The sequence below is a fragment of the Helicoverpa zea genome, chromosome 7 (assembly GCF_022581195.2).
Source record: "Helicoverpa zea isolate HzStark_Cry1AcR chromosome 7, ilHelZeax1.1, whole genome shotgun sequence".
NCBI classification, from domain to species: Eukaryota; Metazoa; Arthropoda; class Insecta; order Lepidoptera; family Noctuidae; genus Helicoverpa; species Helicoverpa zea.
This window is the reverse complement of record NC_061458.1, coordinates 4,638,193-4,662,863: the sequence shown is the minus strand read 5'-3', so window position 1 is coordinate 4,662,863 and position 24,671 is coordinate 4,638,193. Positions and strand designations below refer to the sequence as shown.

Here is a 24,671-nt window from a genome sequence, read left to right as displayed (position 1 = left end):
AACATTAGGTATATGTCTGATTATGTTGAGTAAATCAATGTACACTGATGCATTCACATGTTTTATTCAGTTAGACCCCGATAGAAGTCTAGTCAGTCAATTTACGATCTTTGATACAAACTTTTCTTCTTTATAAAACATCTATGAAAAACATATGATAATAAATAATTCCCTTTGCAGTAATATTTAAAGAAGAGTAAATGCAAGGCGACCGTTACGATGGTACATATGTTGAATTATGACTCAAAGTCATGACTAAATAATAGGGACTACTTTCTCTCCTGAATTTGAAACATTTTTGCAGCAGTAAAATAAATGTTCCACACATTAGGGTGATTTATACCAGTGTGGTGATAAATATAAGTATATTCCAATATGATATTTCGTATTGTATTTTATATATCTATTTGAAATGATATCTTAATCCTATAAGAATATGATAGCGCTTTTATAAATCTTAAGGATTATTACGTTCTCACACGTACGTTGTCACACCAGATAGCTTATAGATATTATGTTGCTCTATTGGGAGTCAAATAAATCGTATAAAAAGAGAGTTAGGTATCTCTTATTTTATGTTCATCAAATACCTATCTGACTTATTTTAACAAGTACATGGTCTTTATAAGTGCATGTCGGCCAGCAATGCCTGATTAAAGTTGAAGGAAAACATCTTAAAGATACGTGAAATCTGAAATCGCTAATCTGCCTTGAGCACGTCTCTTTTCCTGCATGAGAAGAGGCCAGTGCCCTGCAGTCGAACAGTTAAAAAAGGCTGATGACACTGTATTGAATACATAGCGTGTTCGCTGTATTTTGCATTGAATAATCAAAAACAAAAACAAATCCAGACAACATGAAAATTTTCGGGTCATAAATATACAAAACCATTTATTTTGACAATTCTAAACTACCATTTTAATACACGAACGTCACCAAAGTTCGGTGTGTTTCCAACAATATTGATGGGCACGCATTTAGCCTCGGGCATAAACAAAAGCAATATATGCACATTGTGAAAATAACCATATTTGCATTTAGATCAGATATTTTGAGCTGGAAAAGTCCTTCAAAGCCTGACTCGGTTAGAAATAGCAGCAAGGCCGGGGCGACGAGGCCGCGACATCATATACATTACCTATGTTTTAGTTAATAATACATCTCAGTTACCTTGTGGGGACTGATGAATACTTCAACAATACCTTTAATTAATAGGCGAGCCGCCCTTATATGTACTCCGTTACATCAAGTACCGACTGACTCCTTCGCGGTACACTGTTTAGTATTTTCGTCCCGTTGTAAGGGAATATAAAATTCCTATCACGATCTTTGAAGGGTCCTACTCACTGCTTATCTTAATACTATAACAGTCTCTTAAAGAAAATGTTTACTGAATACGTAAAAGTAAATTATGCCTTTCTAGGTCGATGATGACAGATGAAGACAGCATCGCAAATATAATGATATCTGTGAAAATATTCAATAAATATTTTTCTGATATAAAACCGGTGGTACTTTATAAAAAAATCTCTCTCGGAGCTACTACACTATATGTAATGAAAGCTGCTGCAAATAGAGTTTGACAGTGATAATGTGGATGCCAGCGAGTTCAGAGTGAGTTCGGTAATTAGTTTTGCAGTTCAGGAACTTCACACATAAAACAAAGAGGTACTTCAGCACAAAGCTGTAATGAACATTTTTTTCCTGTACCGTACCGTCGAGTACCAGTCTTATTTGTGCCAATCTGAAATTCTCTGGAATTATATCTTTGATTACTAAAGTACAAGGCTAGTAGCTTTCGTATTCCCAATGAGACGTCTGTTCTATTACAAACTAAGTCTGAAGACTGAAAATAGTAGGTCTTAAGTTTGGCGTAATGTTTAATTCGCAATACTAATGTACCTGCCAACTCTTGTGTTTTGATATTCACTGACAATAATCATGAATCTTTAAGACCGAGAGATTAATATTCAATCAAAAGATAGTCCGATTTGTTTGCCACTGCATTTTATTGGAGCTCTACAAAAAAAAAACATGCCTACCATAGAAATAAAACTTTATCACCTCTTTTCATAATAAACCTTTTTTATGATCACATTATTATGAGAGTACTGTCAGGCACTAGTATTTATCACTATTAATTGCTTCCATTTTCTTTTTTCCTCTTGCCCAAGCTATGTTCTAATAGGCGGGAAATTTTAGCAGCTTTTACACGTTCGCTCTAAACTTTTTGGGCTCAAGCATTTGTGAAACGTGTTTCTGTATTTAAATGTCATATCAAATGCATACCGTGTTGGGTGGGTGTATATAGGTAAAGTAAAGGACAGTTTTTTTTGGAATCTATTTCTGACGGATTGTTTTTCTTTTGGAACAATACATTTTGATGGATGCCTTACATCGTAACAAATATATTGAAAAGAAACTTCTCCCTCTAACAATTTAAACTTTCTTTACTTTCAACAATAATTTGAAAGGTATTTTTAATAAATAAAAAGCAACTAATGAACATTACTTAGAATTAAGTGCCTACAGTTTACATGGCCAGTACCTACAAGTAAAAAACTTAATTCTGGTTAGCAACGAAGCACAACTTAAACACCTTCTAATGCCAATATAATCGTTTTTATATGGGTAGGTAAAAAAACCTCAGAAAATGGCCAAGTAATGATATGTTAGTGGTATTTCATTATCGGTTATACGTAACAATTTGCGCAACCCCCACGAATTAAAGTTGATGCGATTACTCTAATTTATGGTTTCTACTTTGCGTATATAATGTTACAAAAAAGTATTGAAAATACATACTTTTTTACAAGTTTAAAAAAAATATATGAGAGAGGTACCTACTTTCTTGATATTTTAAGGTATTATTTCTTGGTATTTCCTAGATTAAGCTGACTTCAAAAAGTATTCTAATACCCTTTTTTTTGCCTGGTATCCCTATTTATGTTGCCATGTCTCTGCTTTCGTCAAACTTAAATCTAATTAAATATCCGATAAATTATCGAAAAAGCAAATTTATTTCAACGCAGATACAAACTTTATCATTAAAACCATTATACATAATTACCGCGCACTACTACCGATACCGAAAAACTGTAAATAATAACGAGCAAATATATCGCGATAAAATTAACAAACGATACGGTTATAAGTCGACCTTGATGAATGTTCCCTTGACATTAATAGGGTAGTTCGGTTCTGAGTTGTAGAGTTACATCGTGCCGCCATGAGTTGTGTCCCATAGTCACGACACGGGAACTATTGTGTAGCTAAATATGTTATAATTTACTGCTTTATTAGTTTATGAGCCACTAAGGTAATTTAATGCATGTGAATAGAGGTTGAATCAAATTACGTGTCAAGAGAATACTGTAGGTAAACTTGGTTATAGTGAAACGCTCAAAGTTTCTTGAATTCCCATTTGAGAAGCAATTAGGACATTACATATATTATACAAAATGAACTGCAAATGCGCTATGCTTTCAAAGATGGGGTGCTAAAGTACCATTTTAATGAATGGTCCTTAAATTATGCCATAAGCGGGTCATTATTGTCATAAATTGGCATCCGAGTATGCAAGAGTGTAATGAAATGAATGAATAATAATGTCATCATCCTCCGAGCCTTTTTTCCCAAACTATGTTGGGGTCGGCTTCCAGTCTAACCGGATTCAGCTGAGTACCAGTGCTTTACAAGAAGCGACTGCCTATCTGACCTCCTCAACCCAGTTACCCGGGCAACCCGATACCCCTTGGTTAGACTGGTGTCAGACTTACTGGCTTCTGACTACCCGTAACGACTGCCAAGGATGTTCAATGATAGCCGGGACCTACAGTTTAACGTGCCCTCCGAAACACAGTCATTGGTGTCTAACTTAGAAAGTACATACAAACTTAGAAAAGTTGCATTGGTACTTGCCTGACCTGGAATCGAACCCGCGCCCTCATACTTGAGAGGTTGGTTCTTTGCCCACTAGGCCACCACAACTTTAATGAATAACAATGTAATTTAACAAAAATTGTGTGAAAGAAAGTTATTACGCAGGTATCTACTATCGTTTGTAATATCAATATTTTTTTTTTGTAAATAGTTGCACCGTGTTAAGCATACCTAATTATGTTTTGAAAGTCTTAATAATATACACCTTTATGCTACCCAGTCTAGCTCCAACCCCAACTAATAATAAAATTCAAATGCCGAACACAATAATTCAATTTGAATAATATGGCATTTTCACTTAACGTTTAGTACACTCGCACACAGCATAGTTCACATATACCTCAGCTAGCAACAGGCAGTTATAACCCGCCCTAATTCTCTAACAAAAAGAAGACCAATGAATAACCTAACACAAAAGTGGGGAAGAACAATAGCTTAATATTCAAAGGCTATTACAATACACAATATTTCTACTTAGGTATATGTATTTCTAAAACCAGATTTATAATCGTACCGTATCTGGTTTGCGTAAACGTTTTACATTCGTGGCAAAAAAGGTTGTTTGTATCCGTGAAAAGAGTTTTCATTGGGATAAAAAAATAGGGTACCTACGTTTGGTCGTGTTGACATGCAAAGATGGAATGTTGACATTCTGGTAATCGATTTAATCATAGTGAAGTATCGATATCATACAGTTTTGGCGAAATAAAAGCGAAACTGGTCAATGTTTAATATAAATTGTTATTGACGTGGAATTTTACAGCAGAATTCGAAATTTTCCTTCCATTTGCTTACAATAGCATTTACTTGCTCATATCCCACAACATGCATGATATTACGTATAAGATAAATAATGGATATGATTTAAAAAAACAGCCATTAACGGGAGGATACACAAGCTAATAATTTAACATACACGCATAATAACAACAATATTAGATAATATTTGCAGTAAACGTTCATAAGCTAAAGTTGAACATAAAGCTACCGAACTTGTAACTTAGTTACTTAACAACAAAGCACTGAACACAGCACACGTTTTCCGTTGGGGAAAATTTAATTCATGTACCGACGAAACAAACCGAGTTTGTAAAATATAAACGATTACACAGAAACCGTATTTACCGGCAAAACAGCATATGTCGCTTAACGCTCCGAAATATTCGGGAATTAATTTAATATTGTTCGTTCTTTTTTTAAATCCACTGACGCTGACATAAAGTCGTGATGCTGATTATTTATCGAAAAAGGTACTGGCATTTTATAAAAATACTTCATCATTTAGTATTCTTTACACACGAAACATAGCAACGTATTACGTAATTATATTACATTTTGTTCTCAATTCAAATTCATATGGGGATTGTGAAGTATCCCCTCACAATAACCTTATAAAATATGATAATCACGGAATCAATATCGACGTTGAAATTGCATTTTACGATAAAAGAATATTTTCAGGCGACAAGCTACATCCCCAAAGTAATGTAATAATTCTTTTTGTAAACTGAACTTCTTTTCAAAGTTCTTAGTAGGTTTTTTTAACTACCGATCAATCAATCAATAATTACAGGGACTTGTGAGTGGCAGGAATATAAATAATGCCTACAAATCTTGGAATCATCTCAAAAAATAAATAATGAATCTTACTAAGACTTTTGGCGAGTGGCAAATCGGCCGTCACATCTTTAAGATCTTATCGCGTTACCTCATTAAATTCTTAAACAACCTCTAAAACTTTTACAAGCACTAGGTAGACAGCAAGCTTTGTACCTACAAAAGTACAAACTTCGTAGACAGGCGTTTGATAACTATCATATAACATCATCTTTTAGTTCGAGACCAAATAAATACAAACACCTACAACATGATCTGATACTCAACTTCGATCAAATTTGTACTCCTACGCCGCAATTGATACATAAATAACGAATAAAAAAGGTAATCGATTTGTCTACTAACAGGAAAGTTCTACTGAAATATAATATTATGTATTGTTTTGTCTTCAAAGTGTTCTGACTTATAAAACAGGATGAATATCCTAACATATTTTCCTCGTTTATAAAAAACATTCAAATAAAATTCTGATTGGTACACCTACGTTACAAGTTCACGTTTGTTTGATAATTAATTTTCAACATTTCCCCATGAAATGTTTACAGTATTTTCATCAAAACGAATTAGGTCAAGTGTTTCTGCCTTCAGCACAAATTAAATATTATTTCCGACATTTCTTTCAGAGACTCTATCTTTGAATGTTATAGCCATTATTGTATTCGGTCTGCAAAAGGTAGATAGGCAAGTAAATAAGTGAAAACTGAGCCCAGGTTGCGTGCCCATTATTATTATACCTGAGGAGGGCTCGATGGCTCGAGATCCATGATAACAAAACATTTTCAATAATGGAAAACAATTTCGCTTTGATACCTACAAATTACGACTTTGTTTTAAATACAAATGATATGCCGTTTAGGAAGCGTAATAATGTAAAACACATCCACTTGTAATTTTTAATTGAAGATTTTAAATGTTTTTTTATTAGTTTAACTGTTTATTTCCATTTAATTCATTTACACACTGATCTTTATCACCCAAGCTCTTTAGCTCATTACATGATTGAACGAATGCCAGTGAAGAAAGCATCAGTCAAAACTAGCCATCGTAAAAGTACATCACTCACTCACGCAAATAAGGCGGTCGGGGACTACCAGTGGCTCATAAAAGTAATAAATCACACTTAATTCTGACTCCAAGACCCACTCGTCCCAACCCCTCTTTCGTGGACGGAATGCTTATCGAGTTCTTTTTATGTGAAAGACATCTCTCCTATGAACATTTTTTCTGGGAATTATACCAGACTTATCTGATACGCCTACTTTTACTGAGTATTCTATGTAGAGAGTATGTTTGTCTAGCCTTTGACCAGAAGCCAATTTATCGTTGATTTTCTGTGAAGTTCTGTACAAAACAGCAAAATTGACTATTACGGACATAAAATAAAACCGTCTTTCAAGTACTATCTTATTTATTTAAGGAAAACATCCAACTATTTGAATAAAACTCATCATTCAGTCACACGAACGTAAGTAACATTAAAATAAAATGCAAACATCTACTTTGGAATTCGAAACTGCTTTCGGAACCGTATATCTTTTATACATGTGTTGTTTATTACCCTAATACTACAAACCTTTTTCTCTAAATGAGCCACTTAAACAGAGTTCCTCGGCGAGTTAATACTTCTTCATAAGAACCTCGAACAGCCCCCGGGGAATCGCACGGAATCTATCACCATTTTACGTAATCTCGAGTCCCGGTCCCAGTACTTTTTGGAGCGTAGGCGGGCCAAACTTCACCTGACGTAAGATTGACTTTTTGAGGGCATTTGTAGGTACAAGAGATATTGGGTTTTTATATTTAATTTGTTCTTCAAGATTGAGTATCTGCAAGACTGGTTCATCGGCTACAAAAATCAGATTGTCTTCGTAAATTATGTAAGAACTTATTTTCGAGTATGTGGGAGGAAATTGTGATTTGTGTTTAGAACAACACGCTGCTTCATTTATTTAAATCGGTTATTTGAAAAACCAAAAGAATCAGAGGGATCGCTTTTTTAACTGATTTTATAATGCTTGTAATGTAACCACTGAAAAAGACAGTAAAATTATTGTCTACGTAGCTCATTTATCAATACAACAAACCCTGTTATAATTTGTCGCTTTTCAACAGCTAATAATTAATTTTATATTACGTCGCCGCTGTCAAGTGGGGCGTCCATTATTTCAACTTGATTATAATGCCAACTAATCAGTGTGTTAGTATGTTGTCACTTACTGCGTTTATGACAGATACGTAAACGAGTTCATTTGGTTTGATGGTGTAATTAAAATTCGCGTCGCATAAGCTTATTTATGAGAGCAATTAAACAATAATAATCATGTAATACTGTAATCAATTATGTTGATTAATTGTGTATGATAAAAATTATATACTTTTGATAAAAAAAAGCTTCGGTACTGATGAACTTCCACCTTCCCTTATTAGACAATGTGCTGATGAACTTACATTACCCTTCTGTATATTAATCAATCAATCCTTCGAAGAAGGCAAATTCCCAGATCTACTTAAAAAAGCCATAATTAAACCGATACATAAAAAAAACTCTAAAACAGACCCGCATAACTACCGCCCTATAGCGTTATTACCCACAGCTTCTAAAATTTTCGAAAAGACCATGTGCAACCGCGTATACAATTTTTGCGAAAAATACAAAATCTTAGATGAAAGCCAAAATGGTTTCCGTAAACATCGCTCAACAACCCTTGCTGTTTATAAATATATGCAGGAAGCCATTAATATAGTAAACAAAAAACAATATGCGGTCGGAATACTCCTGGACATGACTAAAGCATACGATAAAGTCCAATTCAGCATTCTACTGGATAAATTATATAAAATAGGGATTCGTGGAAAAGCACACAAATGGTTCACATCATATTTAAAAAATAGGGAACAATATGTTGAAATAGAAAGTTGCAATCCTGACCTTAAACAAATAATAAATATTAGATCTGATAAAAAAATCATAAACGCATCAATACCTCAAGGCAGTGTCATTGGATGCCTACTTTTTTTAATCTATATCAACGACCTCCCGAAGATTACAAAAGAACCATGTGTACTATTCGCGGATGATATATCACTGCTAACTGCATGCGACAACACGGTCGGTTTAAATGAGCGGCTTCAAAACATCTTCGATAAAATTGCAGAATGGATGAAAGATCATTATCTCGAAATCAACTATGAGAAAACTAAATTAATCACGTTCTATCCATATCAAAAATCTCCCTTAGAAATAAACTTCACAACTAATGGTACAAAAATAGAAAATGTCAAAGAATTCACATTATTAGGAGTAACTATAGATACAAACTTAAACTGGAAGACGCACGTAAAAAACATTCGATCAAAATTATCTAGATTCGCCTACGCTCTCCGGGAAATCAAAAAGACCACCGACTTTCATACAGCTTTAACCACTTATTATGCCTACGCATACGCATGGCTTAGCTACGGAATAATATTGTGGGGTAATAGCACAGACACACCTTCCCTTTTCACTCTTCAAAAGAAACTAATCCGTATCCTAACTAACATAGACCAAATGGACAGTTGCCAACCCTATTTCAAAAAACACCAAATACTTACCTTACCATGTATATACATTTTAGAAATATGTAAATTTGTGAGAAACAACCTTACTTTCTTTACCAAACGTGGAGACAAGCATACAAACAGATCTCTAAGACATAGAAACAGATTAATGTTACCTACTTCAAACATGACCCTACATTCGAATAGTCCATATGTCATGTCAATAAAAATATATAATAAGATTCCAGAAACCCTAAAAAAAGTAACTAGTAATATATTATTTATTAAAAAGTTAAAACAAATACTCATAAATAAAGCATACTATAATATTAACGAGTACATGAATGATAAAAACTTAAAATAAATAAATAAACAGTATATTTGGATATATATGTATATATAAAATAATAATAATTTCAAAACCCCTAATATAAAACTATACAAGTACTATAATATAATAAACACATCTATTCTCTTTAGGTATAATAAAAACAATAAATAATATATAAAATAAGCATCACTCTAACTAAATTACTTAAATAAGTACAACCAGAATGAAATAAGCAATAAAAATTTTAACTCATACATTCCGTCTAATATAAAAATAAAATAGTACAATAATAACATTTATAAAACTAGCTTCCTCCTCTCTTCTACGTTGCCGTGCCCGACGGGGTCCATAATGTAACAAAACAACATAATTATGTAACACCATCACGAAACTTATGGAGTGCAATAAAGTATTGAAGTATTGAAGTATTGAAGTATTGATATATTTTTTTAAGAAAGTGAAGTGAATTAAATATAAATAATGACAAATATTAATAATTTATGTTTAAATATTGATCCTTCACTGTCAGGTATAACTTTTTTATAAATATTGGGGATAGCTATTAGTTTCTACGATTATAATATGGGTATATTTTTATATATAGTTTAATATAGTGCATATTTTTATTTGGAAACGAACTCCTGTCGGTGTGTAGGACTTTAGTGGTACGCAAATTAATTTATGACTTATGACCTACGACTCTGACTGCAAATAGGTTTAACGCCAATAATAAGTGCACCTGTGAGGACCATTACTGATTTTAATGTTTAGTTCGCGTTTGTGTAATCTTAGCTGTATAACTCAAACATACATTAAGATTATTAAAAGCGTAACTCCTCATACTTCCCCACTGATTACCGTACCATTTATTAATGTATTATTCATTTGTCCTTGAAAAGGAACAAGCACGTGTAAGATGACATTGACATGACTAATGACAGTGACATTTTTAATTGTACCACAGATAAAGTAGGACGTCTCGTATTAAGGAAGTATAATATAATGTCTTGTGTGTAACTGGTAGCAGCCAACGTGAATCTTTTTTTAGGATCTACGAGCGACGTTTTACTGTATTTATTCCTGCCTGATTGATTGGTATAGTCCTTGCCAAACATTATGGCGGCTCGTGACTAATTTTCAAGCACAAATAGCTTCGCACAAGTGGCCGTAACGCTCGTTCCTTCTCTTGACCAGCTAATACCTGAAAATGGTTTTCACGAACTAAAATACCTGCCTATATAAGTTCAACAATATCATTAAATAATATTAAACACTGAGAGACAAATCAACTCATTCCAGATTATTCTAGATTTTATTGAACCTCAAAAACAACTCCAATTCACCTACCGTAGTTGCAGTATTTACTATGCAGACACACATTGCATTGCATCCTGCCAGTTAATTCAACGAGAACATTCGTACACATTGTAACTGAATACACAGTACTCATGGAGAGAAAAACGGAAAATTCCTGAATACTTGAGTACGCAGGACTGGATTTTTATTTTATGTGGGCCAGATACTTGTTAACTTTTGATGTAAGAAATGTTGAAAAAGGTACCATATTAAATTTAATATTAGGCATACTTATATGTTAACGACTTGCTTAATGCTTACCAATTTGATCTGTAAGTATAGTTATCGGCACGGATATTGAGCCCTGACCTTCAGCTGCGCAGAAGCGATTTATTGGTTTATTGCATTATGTGTACCCACTGCCCGCTCTTCCGCCGAGAGCTCAATATCCGTGCCGATAACTTTAAGCTTATTAAAGAGTTGGTGCATACATATGCATTTCAGTTCATTCGATTGTTTTATTTCAAAGCTTATTTCAACATTACTGGCACCCTACGAACCCTCTTGTCATCCCAGGGCTTTACACGACTTGAAACCTTTATACTTTCGCAACCCATTCTTCTCTTTCCTTCATCAGAAAGTCGCTGACCTCCAACAAAAGCATTTTTCAATAATTCCCTGTGTGACATTATCGGTGAACGCTCTGCCCAGTCACCTGGTAAAATCCTTTAGTCTCCTTTTACACGACAAGAAATAGGCCGCCTATTTTTAGACTTCGGACATAGTTATATCTTAATCCTGTCAGCGACTTTGAAATATGTAAAGGGCATATCATATTAGGTCATCGCTGCGTTACTAAGCCCGGTCTTTGTAACGCCCGCCAAAATAAACGCGTGCCAGGAAACTACCTTCGTAATCGCGCAGCTTAAAAATGTTCAACAACAGCATAACGTTGAAAACAAAAGGCGTCCCTCCACGTGAATGAATAATGTTCTCGTTGTTTTGTACGAGTTCACAAACTTATGTCATAAGTAATACAAAATGCATTACGGACGCGTCTCTTTAAATATGCATAATTCCTTGGGGCTTGTTAGGTAACCACATGAAGTTAGGCTTCCTTAAATATTTCTTTGGTGTTCCTCATGAAATACATTTTAAACGAATTTTCGAAACAAGATTCAAACAGCATTTAAACCCCGTTCCCGTTTGAACTAATTCACACTTTGACATTTACAAAGTCTACGATAAATGCAAATGATAAAAGAAACCCAGCAACCCCAGCTCTACCTAAACGAAAAATCAGGTCAGAATCAAAAACAATAATTAAAAGCTCCCTTTGGCAGTAATAACAAGCAATCCATGATGAATATATCAATACAATATGAATTAGTGAAACGTTACCTACGGTAAGTGTAGTTTCCGGAGCTCGACGGCTCCACAATCGCTGCGGTTCATTGAGTTTCGTGTGGGGCAGGCATGATATAGATTTCACACCTATAATTATATGAGCACCGCAGCTATGTTGTATGATATTCATTAAGTTATCTAATAATATCTTATTTCTTTTTTTACATGTTCTTATTTCCTGTATAAAGAAACCTCCAATAAAATAAGACACCAAACATTTTTTATGAAGAGTAAGAGGAAGAACTAAAAGGTACGAGTAAAAGATATTTAACCATATAAACAAAAGCCTATAACAATTTTTATATTACAAAAATTGATAACACATTTTCCGGACTAAAGATTTCTAAAAGAATAGCCTTCCGGGCTAGCTGGGCGTCGTCGCTACAAATTACCTACGTTAGCCACTCCGTATTTCCTAACCTCATTACACGATAGCAAAAAGAAATCTCTGATAGCTACGGAAATCGGAATAGTAGAATTTCTTGTAAAATAAATATCTATTGAAGAAATTTCTGAGTGCACCGTATATTGGATTAGTTCCTTTAACGCGTTCAGAGCTATTGTTGGCAAGCTAGATATTAATTTCTACAGAACAGTCTCTTTATTCGTTTACACTTTGTGAACAGACTAACACAATTCACTGCAATAAATGTACAGTGATGATTATAATAATATCACGTAGATAGATAATACAGATCTTTAGTGATTTATAACAATGTTTCAATTACCCATTAGCAACACAATATTTAACCATAAATCTTCCAATTACCTGCCATTAACCCTTTTGACCCATAACTAACCGTAATAAATGAATCGCATTTGTAAATGCAATTAGGCTTATAATTTGCATATTTCAAGAGATTGTTCGAAATAATTTATGTGGCCAATAATCCGTAAGGAATTGATTTCTGCAACATTAATATGCTACAGTGGAGTTTATCGTGACCTTGTAGCCATTATAGTGCGTCGATATGACGTTCTCAGAACTATAATGGGAGTCCAATTGAGTGCTGTTCCATTAGTTCAAGTTGAAGAGGAAATTATCGCAAGCGTGCTTCCTGTAGTTGTCTTACGACGAAAATTGCGGTGCGAAGTTTGATGGCAGTTTCCTTGTCATCAAATGTCGCACATATCATTTTTGTAACCAATTTTTATTAATAAAAATGTTACTACTTTAAATTAATTTTAATGTTACTAATTTCTGTTAAAAACTGGTACGAGGAAAGCCACAGACATTAATTTATTTTGACTCATGAATGCCGTTTAGGTGACTGTCTCCAGAAAGGTAATAAAACAAATTAATTCTTGAACCCAAACAAAGTAATAAATAACTCGACATATTATGTCTATAAGAAATGTTATCCCAAGTATCCACTCTTGTTTGATTCTTTATGTTTCCTTGATAAAACATAAACTTTTCTTGGAGGACAAATAGTTTTCTAAGAAACAGAGGGTACTAACAATACTGCGGCAATCGCAGTAATAAGAGAATTTCACAACAATACGATGTTGTTCGCCGATAAAATTACTTATTTTTCTTCACGACATCGAACGTCTTTTGTTATTGATTGCGTAACTCAAAAGACAGTAATAGGATAAGAGAGCTTGAAGTGGAAATATAAGAGGTTATGGGTAGCTAATAAATTGTGGGATGGAACCTTTTAGTTGTTAATATGGGCCCAGTTGCGCCACCCCTCGTAATATTGATTATCTTGTCCAACACGTCATATGGAATTTGTTGGATGCCTCTACAATGGTATGGACAATGTCTTTGGAGAGGTTATCAACATCTGATTGCAGTAGACTAATTTCTGTATTGTCCTGTAACGGGTTCAAAATTGTAAAGGGATTCTTTTATAAAGATTTGGGTTGAAATCAGTGCTGTAGCATTTTTTTTGCAACAATATTTCAAGATCAAAGTTAAGGTAAATACAAATCCATATCAAGTTAGTTCTGATAAAAGAACGTTTCTAACCAGGTATTAAACAATCACAACTTTTGGACGTTTTTTAAAGTCGTCAGACAAACATACGGTCCTTGAAATATTTGCATGGCCTCCAAAACCAACTAAGGTACGGCTCGCATACGAATTCTTGGTATCACGCGTTTTTTATTTCATACCCGTGAAAAAAGTGGTAAAACTGAAACGTCCACCGATTCCATCTTTTGCGACCCGAAGGTAAGTTATTGAACATTTGACCGGTCAACCAGCATTTGATTTTCCGTCACATACTTATTTCGGGACTGAAGTAAAGGTGACGCGAAAATAGAATACCGATGTCACCGATAAAGGGGAGTTTTGGGGAACCAATAATCTACTGGAAATATCCGTTATTGGAGAATTGACATCAGTACTAAACACACTAGCTGGTTAAGAGGTATAGTGACGCCTAAAGTCGTATGCGTTGTACCTTTAAACAATAGAAAGCATGTCGTAAACTCTATGATCATGAGATGAATTATTATTGTTGCGGTAAATTCTCCTGAAGCAAGCGAGCGTCGATCTTCAAGGAATCAATAAAATTAATAGATAAAACACAGAATTAATTATGTTTAGTTATATTTCCTGTATTTTATATTGGCATGCCATATTTTATTTGAAGGTTTATTCTTCTACCTTATAACCTACCTATGTATTATTTATTCTTATTCTTATTCTTTATTGCACACTAAACAGTAAATACATACGGGATACAGACAGTTATGTACAACGGCGAGCTTTACCCAGAATTGGGTTCTCTTACAGCCAACCTTAAAGCGATAGAGACATTCGATAGAGGTAGGGTAAATTAAATGTGCACAACAAATATGAAATACTAAACAAATATTAAATAACAATAAACTAAACATTTTTATGTAAAGGACCAATACCTACATAGGTTTAAGTGTAATTTACTGTCAACTTTTCAATGCTTTTGATACAGACAAAATATTTTATAGGACAACATCGCAACGAGGAAATAAAAAATGTTACCAAGCATTCCACATGCCTTACATATAAAATGTAACAAACAGTAGTAAAATCGTTTGTCAAAACAAAAACTGTGATCCTATAAAACAACACAACAATAACATAAAGTTGAGAATTTATCAGGGGTAAGATAACCACAGCCGTAAATTGTGAACCTTGCTACAACTGTTATTGTAAATCACTGAAACTATTTGACATCTTTGCTCAGTCTATTTTACATAGCATAGTGATAAAGTTATGTGATTGTATGGCTTAATTTAATTGGTCTCGTCTATGTACCTAAGACTATAGATAGTGTTAATGTTTGCATGGAAATTTAGAGGAAAACTTTGTTTGTTTGGTTGTAATGGATAAACTCAAAAACTACTGGACCAATTTTAAATATTCTTTCACCATTAGAAAGCTATATTATCTGCGAGTAACATAGGCTATATTTTATCAGGGTACGGGCAGTAGCTCCCACGGGACGCGGGTGAAACCGCGGGAAAACGGCTAGTTTATTATATTTTATGACCTCTGTACTTACCCATTCTTGCAAAATGAAATTCTATTCTATTATATTCCAAAGCGCTAGCTTTTCAAATTTATTTAAAAGGCTGAAATCATGTGTAGTAAATAAGTGTGACTTGAATAATTCGTAAACGTTTTGTGTAGGTACTTATATGTCAAAGAGTTTTTTCTTGTAGTAAAACTCTGACTAGAAACTAAAAAGATATCAAATAAGTTTCACGCGCTAAGAAGTAGTTTTATAAGAAAATAAAAGTTACTTACAAGACAAGATATTCCTTACTTAAAAGACGAGAGATGAGAAAATTTTGAGCAATATGCAGAATGAAAATTGATTTTTAGTTTGTAAAAAAGTAGTTTTTTGTCTGTTTGTCAGGCCTCAAAATTACTAAGCCGTTTTGAAAAGTTCTTTCAGTATTGGGAAACATAACAAGGGTAATATTTTAACCAGGTACGTAAAGAATTAACCGTAAAACCAAGATAAATAGTTTTTGTCATTTTGTGTCTTAGGTCGTCAATTCAAATTCTACGAAGTCATTACGAGGCTGTACGAGACACAACCATTACTTGGAACACTTAAAACTGAAGTATTGAAGCATAATATATTTCATAAAAATCTGTCATCAGTAAAAGCAAAGTTTTCTTCTCAAACAAAAACCATTATTCATACCATTTGAGCTCTAAATTACAAAGTTGTATGAGTTATTTTATTATCTATAGCTCAAGGCAATTATCATCTTATTAAAACTCGGGGTGCTGAGATTAATGACTTTTACAAACGACTTAAAGAGCACCTGGTAACGGTAAATTATTAAGAACATTCAATTTGAAGGCTCAAGTACTTATATTTGATGACTGAGCCATAAAAGTCTCTATATTCTTCATTCTTTTTTCATTCTAGATTAGAAGATAATTAATGAACAAAAGTAAAAAACCTTTCATTAAGTGAAGATGAAATAAAGCTAAAACCCTCAGGTGTTTGGTTTCCTTTGCTACAACACCTACGAATATTTAATTCCTTCACATTATGCCGTCTACGTTCATTATTCTTACTTGAAATGTATCTCTTTAAGCTGCATTTATTTTAATTACGTGTGATTAAAACCGACGCGAAATATAGGGAACATTATTTATACAATCATTATCTGCAGTATTTTTTTTGAAAAATTGGTTTGGTTTTACTTGAAAAATGCATTTGTTTTTCTGAAGCACGTTAAGAAGACACAGTAACCATTCAAATTCCTATGTATAGTAACCGAAAAAATCTTCTCAAAGACACGGTTTTAAATGTAAAATAATTTGTATCATTTTTTCTTAGACATTTGATAATTATTTTTTCAATTTACCGCTAATAAAACGCCCATGAAACTTAAACTTTTTAAAGCTAATTTACATGTCACGCGATCTTGTCAATCAAACCACAAGGCACAAGGGGGACTGTCTAATAAAATAACAGAATATAGAACAACGAAGTGATAATGATTTGTTTGCACAAACGGCTACTTACTTGTTATATTATTTATTGTTTCTGACCGCAGTTTTAATTACTTACCGCTTCTATAAATCATAGCTTTGATGTAGTATGTAGGTAATATTTAGGAAAACAGTGGCCGCTGTTTTATACCTAAAGGTTATTAACAAGATTGGCGGTTGGCCTGATTGATTTTCGACTAGAGTAGAATTGCCAAATAGTCCTAAAATTATGAAGGATTTTAGGTTCAGTTCAAAATCTAGTTGCGTAAACATGAAACAAAATATTTGCTATCAAAATGGATCTCATGAACGTTATGCCCACGGAGGGTTATGCCTCATTTCTATTGACATTTTTTTTTTGTTGGATGTTTTTTTTTAAGATTCTTGTCATAAATAAGTCAGTTTCAATGGCGTATCGTGGCAATTTTACCTACATAAAAAAAATATAGAATACCTACGTTGAGTTTTAGTACCTAATTGTTCTCCAAAATGTCCTACAGACAATTATGTACTGACTATTATAACACAAAGGTCCAAGCTTTCAACATCTAAACACAATACGCCTATTTTAGGCATGAGCTTCTCCTATATCTATCCGCCACGAATTTACGAGGTGGTGATGCATATCTGTCAACGTCAGAACGTGTGCGCTAGACTCACGTTCTAGCCGCATGCAGGGTTAGTGCTGGGACAAAGTCGATAAAAAAAAATTATTCGACAATTTCAGTAGGTCAAGACTTTTGTTTGTTTTTAATCTCATATCCATATCTCTTACAAAACAGACACTTGAAGTGCTTCACAGAAAAAACAAATTTACTTTTTAAGCTGTTAAACTTAATTTTTGTAAGGATGCGTCGCGAATACGCACAAATTGCTTTTCAAGGACGTCAATAGGCGTCTTCAAAGTTTGAAAGCGTTTTTTTTCTCAGATAACCTTTATTTTCAATAGCGGCGAACCGAACGCGGAATTTATTGAAGTTAGCTTCCATTAATGGAATCAATTTATCAGTGGCTAAGAAAACATTTCGGGAACCTGTAAACCCGCGAGGAAATCTTCTTTTCGGTATAGAGTATAGCTAAGTAACTCCATTAGTAAATTGCCTTGTAAATTAACCTGTGCTTTGTATAGTTACGCTTCGACCTGTTCCCAGAAATGCTTGTAGATGGCACGTTAATCAGCAAAGGAAACGATTGGTATGGAATTACATTAGGGTCCTACAGATTTTAGTACTACTTTGAACAAGGCCGCGTAGGTACAGGTTGTTGATGGTAATATCAAGAAACCATTTTAGATTTGAGAAACAAAGCTTTGAAAGAACACTTCTGTAAAAACTGTGCTAGGGAATATTTTCCCAAAACCCAATCTGTATATATATTTCTCAATCTACCTAGAGCTGTGGCAGTATGATGATGTCTCTACATCTGTCTAATATTTTGTTCCATGCAAATACTAATGAAAAGAAACAAATATATTCTCGAAATACATTTAACAGTCTTTTCTTAAGAACAAAATTCAATAAAAGGTCTTTCAATCAAATTCACGGATTTTTCTGCTTTTAGACAACAAATACGAAAATTAATTCTGGTGTCGAAAAGAGCTTTTATCTGTGACATTAATATAATATCCATTTCAGGTCATGTCACTATTATTTTATAATATTTTACGATTTAGAGCGCGTTATCAATGATTGACAAATGTCGAAAGCGATTACGCGATTGAAAGGTTTATCTAGATCCGATATTTTAAAACAAAAGACTATCCAGTATTGTGATGTTAGATTCTGATAAGATATTTTCTCAAGGAAATTACTAAGCGTTTTTTATCGTTTCCGAAGAACAGATAGTTCTTACTTACAGGGTAAAATATTTAAGCCATCTATCTATATGGACATAAAACATACTCGTACATAATACAGACTATTTGGCACTGTTAAAAATTATGATATCTAATAGCCAAAAAGTACTCATCCAAATAAAATTTCGTCAAAAACAGAGACCTTATACATCAAAGCAAAATACAGCTCCTAAAATCAAAACCCCGTCCCCAGTACAACCGCGAGCTGAACCATAAAATAATTAAACAGCATTTAGAAGGAAAACGTTTAGACATCCCTATTTCAGAGCATAAAGTGAGACTGGCCTGAGCTCAGCACGAGATTTAATTGAATTATTTGAATGAGCCCGACGCTTCCGCCGTGCAAGCGCTCGACCAACTCTGCAGGATATACCAATTGCCACTTTAAAATATGTATTTCTGTTTGTTTGTGTTCCCTTAGTGCATGACTTGTGTGACGTATTTGTTATAAACATTTCGGTTTGAATTTTCGTCGCGTTATGTAACTCGCGGACTGGAATGTAGGTAAATTATTATCTGTGTGACCTAGTTTTGAAAACATATTTTGGGATTTAGATTTTATTCCTATTTACCTCTAAGTTATTCAAATTTAAAGAGTATCGGTACTCGGATAGGTAGGCTAAGTATTTGAAGTACAAAAAATAAAATGTTGGAAAATCTGGCGAAAATGTACAAAAGAAAAAAGTACTGTCTTGAAGGTGATTAATTAAGGTAGAGTGTCCTTTTCCTCTTATAGTAATAAGAGCTGCCCGTAGAGCCCTATAATTAATCGTTAATCGATAAAATAAAAATTCCGTGAGTACTTCACTAGGTATAGCTAAGTACCTACTATAAAAAAATGTGCTACTATTGGTAATAATAACTATAGGGTTATTACTTACTAAGAAGGTAGGAAAATCGTAAAAGTAATAAAAAGTGCGATCGATCTACTTCAAATTAAATAAAAAAGTTACTACGACGTCTTTTAAAAGCAATTAAAACTTCAAAGCTTCAATCATACTAACTACAAGACACAGGTTAAGCACTAATTAGCTAATTGTCACGTAACCGTGACATCTACGTTACTTAATTAATTAGTCTATTAATTCTGCAAATCAAGTCAACTAAACATCAACTAAAGCGAACTCACAATGTTATACAATACAACTATTTATTTTATAACATAATATGAAATTACATACATATAGTATATAAACACAACAGGTGTCAAATTGCTGATCGATGACCTTGGTTGAACTGTCAGCTCGCTGTAGGGTCCGGACTAACCGTCACTCAAGTTGGAATAAGTTCACAGACACTCACTCACGTTTTGTATGGTAATAAAGTAATAATATTGAGAGAGAGGCCGACCGCGATGCGTCTCCATCGACGTGACAGAGTAGACTAAACGGCGGAGTGAAATTGGCCCGGTGCCTCCCAGGGTTGCGAGCGCGTGAATACGTTTTCCACTTTTCCAATAAAAGTTGAGCTTTTCTTTTTTTCTGCTATCAAAGGCAGGGATTATGAAATAGTTACTGAAAATTCTACGAGTTAGTGCTGTTATTTCTTTTTCTAATTTTCAGTTTGATTGTGTTGATTCTGGCGAAGTTTAACAAAACACATCTGAAAAAGGGTCAAATACGTACAGGTTTTGAATAAAGTACTTAGTAGATCTGTATTTTCAGTCTCTAAAGAAGTGACGGATTGAAACTCAAAATTTGAAATTTTTCAATTGAAATTCAAATTCTTTCAATAGCTGAAAAAAATAATTGCGCTTATAAAATGCTTTTTAGTCATCCTGCTCAAATGTCCTTATGCTGTTTCAATTTACACCATTTCGGGGAGAATCTCCCAGCTTGCCTGCACGCGGCATGGATGATCACTCTTCCCCGAACGGTATCGCGCCCGGGGCACCCCATACGATGACCTCATACTACTTCCTACACACACAACGCTGCGCCCGACTAGCGTCGATTCCATCACTCGCTTCACTAACCAAACAATTCCCTATTCCATTATCGAACTTCAATGTATAGCGAACTAGTTGGATCACACAAGGGATCGCCGATATTGTTATAAATCCACAGTTTCCGTGGAGCAACACCTCGAAAACGATTAAATAATTGCAGATTCGCGGTTGTGGTTCGGCTCTTTCGTGAAATTTCGACGAAATTGGGGCATTCGGTGGGAAGTTTCTTGATTACATTGAACCTAATGAATAAATAATGGAGTGGTTTTGAAGGGTTTTGTTTTCAGTTCTTATTTGTGGCGTTAAGGTATACCTAAATATTGGGCTTAGGTACTTTGGTTTTCCTAAATAAATGATAAATTAGTTGTTACACTTCGTCACCAGAGACAACCGCAATTAAATACCTCTAGCATTTTTCATTATTTATTTGGGATCCAATTTTATTTTTCTTTTAGTTACAGGTACAGTAAAATATATATACGCTAGTTGCAGTTGACACTCGCTCGGAGTATCATCATAGGGATGGCGTACGTGCGCAACGACTCGCCACTACTCGTTGCAGCGCGCGTCTATCAACATTCTTATTCATGTACATTTTGTATTCACGGACAGTTTCATAGGGACGAGAATTTTGTGAGAATCACGACATCTAAGAGGGTAAGCGGGTTCTAAGTGCGCTATAGAGATTTCTGGACTTTTCATGTAGGACAAAATGTTTCTTTGGCCGGGACACATACAAAAAGTATTACCAAACCCCTGGTACTCTATGTAGGATTACTAGGATTGAATATGAAATTCGATAGCCTTATTATGACGACAATGTTAATTTAATTTTCAGCACTTACATATTCTTATATTACATTTATGGGGCTTCACAGCAAATTACTAAAACTGTGTTATTTGTCAACCGCCTTAATATGGGGTTACCTACGTTCGTATGTCTTTATGACGTTTCACTTTAATATGTCTCTACTTACGTTCGCATTTCTTTACGATGTTTTAGAACACCTCCTCATGTGTTTAGGAGCCTACTCTGTGTTATACGTGTACCTTCACACTGTCATGCATTTAGCGGTTTTTCCAGCGCCCAATTAAGTAAGTATGCAGACCTTTTCCTCAAACACTTAGGTTAAGGTATAGGTAACCTATCACTTACCTCCTCTACCTACATAATTATTTTTGTTGTTACCTACATATGCTATTAAGGTAATCTGTGGTATTATAAAGCAGAAGAGTTTGTTTGCTTGAGTAGTTGAACATATCTCAAGAACTTCTCGACTGATTTAAAAAATTATCTCTCTTAAAAACATGTCAAAACATTCAGTATTCTCTATTAAAATATACGCTTGATCAACCAGTAACACATATTAGGTACCATTCATATCGATTGATATACGTACCCATAACTTTGGGTAGACATACTGGTAGTTAAAGTTTACCGATATCATTACTAGTTCCCAATATAATAGGGGCGAGCCTATTATCCTTTGTGTGGCACAGTTCAGCCCCCAGGGCTTAATGTTTACTATGGTTTTGTGTTCTCTTATAGTCTGTTTTTTAATCTCGCAGACTAAACTGACATTACGAGTGTTGTCCGTTTATTGCAATTCTTAAATAGTGATGTGGCACAACCGAAACTTAGCGATAATAAAATCAAGTATCGTTTTTTTTTACAATAAGTTGTCCTGAAATAATGTGCTTGGTCTTGATGATTACGCATGGCATTGCGTGGTCAGATGTCCCGGGCAGTTTGCAGCACGTCGAGCAGCCGTGTGTATGTATGTGGATTTTAAATATAGAACTTTGAATGAAAAATAATTTGCATGCAAATCGAATCATTTACGCCTACAATGGTTTTACGCTAATTACTTATTGCATTTTGCATGCATAAAATATAGAAAATGGAACCAGAAACTAAGTATGTTACTCGAAACCTTTGTTTACTTCTAACTCGTGCAATTTAAAGAAATGGTGTAATAGACTGGCGATTTGATGATGGTGGTAGGTAGATATTACCTACTCGTACTTACAACAACTTGCAAATCAATTCTGATCAAATCACATTTTGTACTTAAAACATCCTGATGTGTTCTTAATCAATACAAATTATGGTAGAACTTTTTCCTACCTCTAACTTAATTATACCACGTACCTAAAATAATCCTAAAGTTCTGATTCATGATCCAGGCATTCCATAAAAGGTTTTCTTACGCGATCCTTTACACGTGTGCCTATTTTGTGTGTAGGTGTATGTCTCATTCATAATGTCTTCAGATTTTTATACCTACTTACATTTACTCAATAAGTAAATAATTATATGTTTCATAAGTTATTTTAGATGTAGACAAAATACAGGCTCTGAACAGCTGCATAAATGTAAAGCATTATACTTAGCAATATATTGATGGAATTATGGCGCAATACAATTTCGTTTACATAACATTCCATTTTTAAAGACACCTCAATACTAAACTGAGAAAAGCTCTTGCAAGGAGATAAAATGAAATCGGTACAAAATGCACTCTAAACCATATAGGACGTCCGTAACTCTGTTACTGTGAACATTATGGCTGTCTGTGTCGCTTTGGAAATATAAAAGCGCTTTAACTTAACGCTGTAGCTACAGAGGTGTCTCTGTACATTTTTAATCGAGTTGAGCCCTTGAGCTCATGATATGTGCTGAAATGTTGCGTCTGACAATGCTTTTACACGGGTATAAAGTAGTTTTGTTTACAAAGTAAGTACGGTAATTGTCGGGCTTTTATTTAGATAATTACACGTTGTTGTACCTACTATTGTCATGTACCAACTTTCGTCTTTCTTTCTACTCGTCTAGTATTTTTCCAAAATAATGTAGTCAAGTTTCAGGCCGAAAATTAAACCCAATAAGTACTTATTTTAAAAAGTATTTTTCCTAAAACTTACATAAGTACACTCTACGGTAATGAAGAGGATATCCAATCGTTGGGACTGTTTACAAGATAATGGATGCCATAAAATTAAACCTGTCATTTTATTTTTTTATTTTTTTGCCCATAGGGCAGACTAAAGTCTTTCGACCATACTGCCTAGTCTTTCGTAGGTATTAATTTCTTTCGTAATATTTAAAAAAAAAATTGTCATACGTGTTTAATTCATGTCAAATCAATAATTTTTTGTCAAGTCATTGTCTTCTTTTATTAATCCAGGTTTTTTTCCTAATCCAGCCGTTAAAGGCATAATTTCATGTCAAGTCATATCCATTTTTTTTAGACAGTATCAACGTATTTTTTACGTCAAGTTGATATTCTTTAAAGGTTTTACCTTTTTCCCCTATTCTTATGCTATTATTTATTCATATACACCATAAATTAGACAAATATAATAGAATATTTTAAAAAACTATATATAAATTATATATACAAAGGTAGTGCTAACTTTTATGAACATTTAAATGTCATTAACGGTTTCCAATATGAATCTGTACAAATATATATAAGTTGAAGCATTCATAAGCAACTCCTGTAAGCTAAGCGGGACCATTTCAGGATTTTTGTAAAGTTTTAGAAGCTCATCCGACAACACAAGGCGCTGAATGTTGAAAGACGAACACTCAAAAAAGATGTGATGTAGTGTTTGAACCTTTTGCAATTGACAATAATCACAATATGCTGAGCTGACCATTTTGAGACGATGAAGGTGATAATTTAATCTGCAATGACCAAAACGCATACGACAAAATAAAAAAAAATTATTTTTACAGAACCAAGGTACGGTATTAACTTGAACATCAAGAGTATTAAAC

The 24,671-nt window shown here is 34.0% G+C and overlaps 1 protein-coding gene and 1 long non-coding RNA gene across 2 annotated transcripts in view; one reads left to right on the top strand and one right to left on the bottom strand.

Moving 5' to 3' along the window:
• The window catches only part of LOC124631802 (acetylcholinesterase-like), a 66,437-nt gene extending 46,124 nt beyond the window's left edge, over positions 1-20,313 (bottom strand). The window contains exon 1 of the mRNA XM_047166410.1: positions 20,121-20,313. The gene's annotated coding sequence lies outside the window, so the exon portion shown is untranslated. The remainder of the gene's footprint in view (positions 1-20,120) is intronic.
• Positions 20,314-24,172: 3,859 nt separating this feature from the next.
• Positions 24,173-24,653, top strand: LOC124631968. The gene is made up of 3 exons (XR_006984565.1): positions 24,173-24,293; positions 24,434-24,565; positions 24,630-24,653. It is a non-coding gene; the product is annotated as an uncharacterized LOC124631968 (long non-coding RNA).
• The last annotated feature ends 18 nt before the right edge of the window (positions 24,654-24,671 follow it).